Genomic DNA, 7404 nt, shown 5'->3' with positions numbered 1-7404 from the left:
AACGAGTTGACCGTCTGTTGACGAACACCTTCAGTTATTTTTAAGATGGCTGAAGTGCTGCAACGATTTTTTCTAAATCCAGATTGATGGTCATTTAAGAGGCTATTGACAGATATAAAATTATTTATTTGTGATGCGACAATATTTTCAAACACCTTCGAAAGGTACGGAATAATAGATATCGGCTGGTATTCTTTGTTTGATTTAGGTATTGGGATAATTTTGGCGGTTTTCCAGCAATCCGGGAACGTAGACGTGGTAAGAGCCGTGATAAATGTGTGCGTAAGGTAAGGGATAAGTTTAGGAAGTAGAATTTTTATAAATTTAGGATGAATATCGTCAGGTCCAATTGCGTTTGACTTCATTTTAAGAATATTACCTAAAACATCACATTGCACACTGGGCCAGAAAGTTAATTTTTCGGCAAAAAATCTGTAATTTCTTTCCTGGTATAGTTAGAAGGATGCAGTTTTTTGCGTTTTCCTCCTAAAAGATTGAACTTTTCAACGAACTAAAAGTAAAATTCATTGGATTTTTATATGGTATAGATAATGCAAGCCGAAATCGGAAAATTTTACGTACTTTTCGGTTTTTTATTTTAAAAAAAATAACTCGAAGACCCACTGAATCCATACACGATTTAGAGTGAGAGAAAACAAATTAAAAAAATTAAATCCACTATAAAATATTATGTCGCTTAAGATTTATGAACCGTTAAAAATTGCTACTTTCGGTGACTCCCACTTCAACGTTTATTTAATAATTGACCTTGTAAGGACCTTTTTCATGGGATGGGATAAAACTCAGTCCGGCCAGGGTCCTCTACAGTTAAATTTGTAGAAAAGTATTGGGGCGAAACTGGACGGGGAGTTGCCGCGGGGATTTGTGGGGAAAGGAGGCCAGAGTATCCGCGTTGCACCGAGTAAGCAGCTCTAGCGCAACACGGCACCCGAAAGGTATAGTGGAGGGCGGGGCTGCTCCCGGCGAAAATACTAACGAAACGAGTGGCGTAGCCGATCCCTGAGAAAATACCAACAAAACTGGACGGCGTGGCCGTTCCCCCCTGGATGTGCGACTCACAAGCTACTGGGGTAGGGGGTAGGGATCCGAGGGGAGGATGGCCGGAGGCGACCCTTCCCTGTGCTCCCTGTGGTCGATCGAGTGGTCGTTTGCACTGAGTAAGCTGCTCTGGCGCAACACGATTCCCGACCGGCACAGATCACTGCACGTGGCTCGCGACTACCTAAACCGTATTTTTGGCGGGGTTCCCAGGAGAGGGTGGCCAGAGGCGATCCTTTCCTGTGCTCCTTGTGGGCGATCGGGGGGTCGTTTGCACTGAGTAAGCAGCTCTGGCGCAACACGATTCCCGACCGGCACAAATCACTGCACGTGGCTCGCGCCTACCTAAACCGTAATTGGGGCGGGGTTCCCAGGAGAGGGTGGCCAGAGGCGATCCTTTCCTATGCTCCTTGTGGCCGATCGGGTGGTCGTTTGCACTGAGTAAGCAGCTCTGGCGCAACACGATTCCCGACCGGCACAAATCACTGCACTTGGGTTCCCGAAAAATACACAAATTCACCCGGCCACATACTTCTTCATTCTCTCTTGTCTTTATTATTCGCTAGTACTACTACTACTACCCCTACTCGCACTCAGTCTGATCGCTATTGTCTGTCCCACTTAATCCTTGGATCCGGCGTGCCGACGCTCGTGCCGCTGTAGCACTCCGGGTTGAAGTCCGCTCCTAGGTCTGATCGCCTTGGCTGCCATTCGAGAATGAGGGCGAGCTTCCGCCCTTGCGGCCGCATGTAAGCCCGGCTTGCCGGGTTTCTTCGTTTCCCAACACAGTTTCTTATCGAACCTCCGCCTATCGCTATCGGCACTATCAGCTGTTGGCCCTCGGTAGACCAACACTGGGGGGTTTTCCAGCCCTGGTGCGCGCGATATTTAAATCTGATAAGCTTAGCTTCTAGTTTGAACTTAAATAAATTGCCTTCGTGGCGTAACGACTTATGGCTAACTTATGCTTATAACTTATAAATAAATGGCATTCGTGGCGTAATCTCCAATTATATGCCTTCGTGGCGGAAAGAATAGAAGTGGCGAAATGTGGAGGGTGTGTTTCACGCATCCTCACACCCCCCCCCTTTCTTCGGCGTGATTATGGCGAAGGGAAACGATCACCTCCCGCCCGGCGGTGATGGTGACTCGGAACCGATGACCCTCGATCTGGCGCAGGTAGCGCACCCTTCGTCGATCCTGCTCCTGGATGGATGCGACTAGGGCTGTAGGCAGTCGTCGCTGGTGGGTGTCTACCCTCCAGCCGACTGGGGCGACGATCCACTGGGCCTCCTCCATAACTTGTCCAGCGTCCGGACACTCCCGGAGGGCTTGCAGGACCTCATCCTCCTCTTCCCTGCTGAGGAACAATTTCAGGTCCGGTTCCCAGCCCAGCTCGCTTGGTGCGATCGTGCGGCCGGGAGTTTGCGGTACGGCGCGCGCAGAGGTGCCCAGTCCCGGCGATATTGGGTGCGGCGATCGCTGGCTGTGCGGTCGAAACATCCCTTCCGGGGTTCGTGGGGAGCTTTGCAAACGTCCGGGCGTTCGTGGTAGCGGACTGGTATAGTGGCTTCCACCTCCTGGGGGTGACGTCTGTCGCGGCGTTCTGGGAGATGCCCTTGGGGGCCGCTCTGGTGGTGGTCCGGGCGATGCCTCTGGTAGGGCCGGCGGTGGCGGGTCTACGAAACCCTGGGGAGCGTTTCCTTTGACTCCTGGGTCCTGGCCAGCAGCGGGTCCTGCGTCCTCCTCGTTGGCGTCGTCCTCCTCCTCGTTGGCCTCGTCCTCCTCCTCGTTGGCCTCGTCCTCCTCCTCGTTGGCCTCGTCCTCCTCCTCGTTGGCTTCGTCGGATCCGTGCCCGGAGCTGAGTCTCCTCCCGACGTCGGCTTCCCCAGGCTCTGGGTTGACGTAGCCGCCGTAGTCCTCCCAGGCCCGGTTGGCTTCGTCGATGACCGGCTGTTGGGGCGCGCGAAGTTGCCCGGCTCCAAAGCGACCGTCCATCGCCACGGAGGAGTCATCGGAAGACATCGGGCTTCCCGAGGGGCATCGTTCGGCTTCCCGTCGGCATTGCCCAAGGTAGCCGGGTGCGAACGCGTGGTGATCCTGGCTCTGGATCCAAGCATCCACCGAACGGTGAACTGTTGCCGTCCCCGGTTCGCCGGATTCGAAGACCTGCAGCCGTGCCAAACGGGCCACCGATGCTCCAACTGCAAACGCCACAGGTGGCTCGCCGCTAACTGCGATGCTTGCGTCCGGCGACCACGGCACGGTGGAGATGGAGTCGCCGTTACGAGCTTCGCGTGACTGGAGGCTGAGGATTGGGCTGAAGCTGGGTGGTGTGGGGCTCCGGTCTGACAGGACCGAGTCCCGGCTGGGGGGTGCGCCGTCGTTGGTATCCGTGTCCGAGTCACGGTGGTCGACCGGTTGGTAGACCCCTGCGACGAAGTTTGGGTAGAAAGGCTCCATCCTGTTGTTGTAGTTCCGATCTGTAAATTGCTAGAATATTAGCCTAGGCCTACGTTCCTTACTGGCCCTGCCTGAGTGCGAGGATCGACTTATCTAGTGGGTACAACTCTCAGCTTAACCTAGTTTTCTACTAAAGTTATTACTACGATGCTTTGGGTACATTCGTCGACTCCCTTATGTTGGGCACGCGCTCTCTCCGGTGGCTTCTTCCGGGTCCCCTAGTTGGTCACTGCGTTGGTGGTACTCTTTCAGGTCGCCTACTCCTGCTGTTCGCCTCTTCCTGTTTTCCATATGCTGTATCCTGACGATATTCGGGGAGAGGAACTTCAGCACCTTAAATGGCCCCGAGTACTTAGGAGCAAGCTTCGCGTTAAAGCCTTCGCTGGCCTTTGACAGGTGGTGGAGGCGGACCATAACCTGTGATCCGAGCTGGGGTCTCCACTCGCGACGTCGCAAATTGTAGTGGCGGCCTTGTTCCTGAGAAGCCATCTGGTTGGTTTCCAGCGCAGTGCGGAAAGCTTCCTGAAGTCGTTTAGCTCGCTCAGTGGGGTCCAACGGCGACGAGTGTAGACCAGGCGTGACCACATCAAAGAGGCCCCCTGGCAATCTGGGTTCCCTACCCTGCACCAGATAGGCGGGGCTGAAACCGGTGCTATCTGAGATGCTCGTGTTTATGGCCAGCGAGATCTCTGGCAGTAGCTGATCCCATGTCCTGTGATCCTGGTCCACGTACTGGGCTATCATTGTCTGGATGGTCCGGTTTGCCCGTTCGGTGGGGTTCTGCTGCGGGGAATAGGGGGCTGTGTATTCCAGTTTGATGCCGTTAGTGCGACAGAATGTCTTGAAACCGCGGCTGGTGAACTGCGTGCCGTTGTCGCAAATCAAAGTCCTGGGGGCTCCAAAGCGGGATATTATCCTTTCCCGAAATCCAAACTCCAGTTGGGCGGCTGTGGCCTTCTTTAGGGGTATGATCTCGACCCATTTGGAAAAGACATCTATAAATACGAGCAGCATGGTATTCCCTCGTCGGGTCCGAGGAAGAGGTCCAACGAAGTCGGCCCCGACGAGCGCGAATAGCTCCGTGGGATGGCGGGTGAGCATTTTGCCCGCCGGTTTGCGTTGACTCACCTTGTATTGTTGGCAAACCAAGCAACTGGTGACGTACCGCACAACGTCTCGATGTAATCCCGGCCAGAAATATCGTTGGGCAATCCGTCTGCGAGTCTTCCGGATGCCCAGGTGGCCAGCAGAAGGGTGGTCGTGGCATTCCTCCAGCACTCGTTGTCTCTGCTCCCGAGGCACGCAAAGCTTCCATGGGTTGCTGTTTCCCACGTCTGAGGTGTGTCCGATGTGTCGATACAGCTGTCCGTGATCCAGAGTGTAATCCGCATTCTTTTCGGGGCGCCTCTGGACTTCTTCTTGCATCCTCTGGATCCATTTGCACTGAGTTCCGTGTTCCGCGATCAGCTGAAGCATCCCTAGGGGTTGTCGGGAGAGGGCGTCGGCGACAACGTTGTATTTGCCCTTCCGATAGAGGACGGTAAACTGGTATTGTTGCAGCTCCAGAGCCCACCGGGCTATGCGGCCCGTGGGGTTGTCAATCGAGTTCAACCACTTGAGAGCGAGGTGATCCGTAATCACGTCGAACTGGTAGCCCTCCAAGTAGCAGCGTAGCTTCCGCGTGGCCCAAACTATGGCGAGGCACTCCTTTTCGGTAGTGGAGTAGTTTTCCTCGGCCCGCTCGAGGCGTCGACTTACGTAGGCGATGACCTTTTCCTCTCCATCGATGCTCTGAGTGAGGACTGCTCCAAGTCCTGCATCACTTGCATACGTCTGAAGCTGGAACTTGTATTCAAAATTTGGGCAGGCCAGTACCGGTGCGGCCGTTAGTCTAGCTTTGAGTGTCTCAAACGCCTGCTGTTGGGGCTCCTCCCAGCTCCACTTGACCCCCTTCCTGAGGAGTCGGGACATGGGCTGAACGATGGAGGCGAAATCCTGGACGAAGCGTCGATACCAAGATGCGATGCCCAAATGGCGACGGAGTTCCTTGACGTTGGTTGGCGGGCGTAGTCCCTGGATAGCAGCTATCTTATCTGGGTCCGTCCTGATGCCTTCTTCGCTGATCAAGTGGCCTAGGTATACCAGCCTTTTCTGGAAAAACTTGCACTTGCCTTGATTCAGCCGAAACTTTGCTTCCCGCAGTCGTCGGAAGACTTCCCTGAGATTCCTGGCATGTTCCTCCCATGTCGCCCCGATGAAGATGATGTCATCCAAGTAGGCGAAGGCGTGGGGTTCCATATCCGGCCCGATGACGCTGTCAAGGGCTCGCTGGAACGTTGCTGGGGCAGAATGCAGTCCAAAGGGCATGACTTTCCAGTGGAAGAGTCCACGCCCAGGGACGGTGAAAGCCGTGCATTCGCGGCTTCCTTCCGCCATAGGGATCTGCCAGTATCCATTCTTAAGATCCAGCGTTGAGATGAACCGGGCGTTCCGTAGCCGCTCCAATATGTGGTTGATTCGTGGGAGTGGGTACGCGTCGGGTATGGAATGTGCGTTGAGTTGTCGATAGTCGACGCACATCCGCATATCCCCTGTCTTCTTCCGCACGAGCACCAGCGGGGCGCTGTGCGGGCTACGAGAGGGCTCGATTCGGTCGTCTCGTAATAGCTCGTCCAACTGCTGATTGATTATGCTCTGCATGGCGGGGTTCTTTGGATAATACCGCTGCTTTAGTGGCTTATTATCCCGGAGAGTGATGGTATGCTCGGCGATCTCCGTTGGCCCGCTTAGCTCGTCGAACAGCTGTAGCTCCTCCTGTAGAAAGTGGGCGGTTTCCTCGGCGTGAGGTTCTTCGGTCACCTGTAGCCTGGTTGGGTCCTCCGCTACAGTGGTCAGGTGTCCGTGTGGACAGTGGCTCCGGAACGGGTTGTGCTTCCATGCGCTGGCTGCGTCCGACTGGGCTGGCAGCTGATATACACCGATTTTCCGTTGTGGTTCCCGCGGCCCAGGTGACGTGGCTGGTTTGCGCGTGTGAGTTTCCACCGTTGTGGTGGCCAACATGGCGCTCGTGGAGGGGCGTCGAAACGGGTTCTTCCCCTTTGCCGTGGCGGCGTCCGCCTGCGGCTGTAGGCCGTAGCTGTTCTCCGTGGTGATGCAGGTTCCCGCGGTGTCGCCTGACGGGTTCCTCGACAACGGGGGTCCCGAGGGGTCAGGACTTGTCTTCCGCACTGGCGCGCTTGGCTTTATGTGAGTCCTCGGAGCAGGCTTTGGAACTGTTTTGGTTCCCCCCTCGGTGCCTTGCGATGATTGCGGCGTACCGGGTGTGCTTGGGGATTGCGCGGTTGCGGCCGTAGGAGTCGCCCGCGTATCTGGGGTTGGTTCTACCTTCCGGGTGGCCGGTGGGGCTAGTTGCAAGCAGACTTGCCCGCAGATTAGAGTTGCGCTGATGGCGCTAAGAAAGTCGATGCCCAACATCACTTCATCCAGGATCGTTGGCAGGACTAGTAGCGTCAGCCCGATCGGTCGGTCGTTTAAGCCGACTTGCGCCTGGAGGGCCTTGGTCACCTCTTTCTGGGGTCCATCCGCCAGAGAGATGCGGGAGCGGACTTCTCTCCTGTTTCTTCCTGAGTCTAGGCGCTTGGCGATCGCTTCGCTGACAAAGCTTCGCGAGGCTCCTGTGTCAATTGTTGCCGAGAAAGGTTGTCCCTCGATGGTAACATTGGCAACAATCCGCCCCCCCGCCAGGCGGAGTGGGGAGTCTAGTGATGGGGGAGCACCGAGTGGGTCACCGCAGGCTCCCGGCGTGGGCGGCGACCCTGGCCGTTTTCCGTCCGGCGGCAGCAGTCGATGGTACGGATGTTTCGTTTCCCACAGTCCCAGCAG

The sequence above is a fragment of the Drosophila subpulchrella genome, unplaced genomic scaffold (assembly GCF_014743375.2).
Source record: "Drosophila subpulchrella strain 33 F10 #4 breed RU33 unplaced genomic scaffold, RU_Dsub_v1.1 Primary Assembly Seq41, whole genome shotgun sequence".
In the NCBI taxonomy this organism is placed as follows: domain Eukaryota; kingdom Metazoa; phylum Arthropoda; class Insecta; order Diptera; family Drosophilidae; genus Drosophila; species Drosophila subpulchrella.
The sequence above is the reverse complement of the archived record's forward strand: the minus strand, read 5'-3'. Positions refer to the sequence as shown.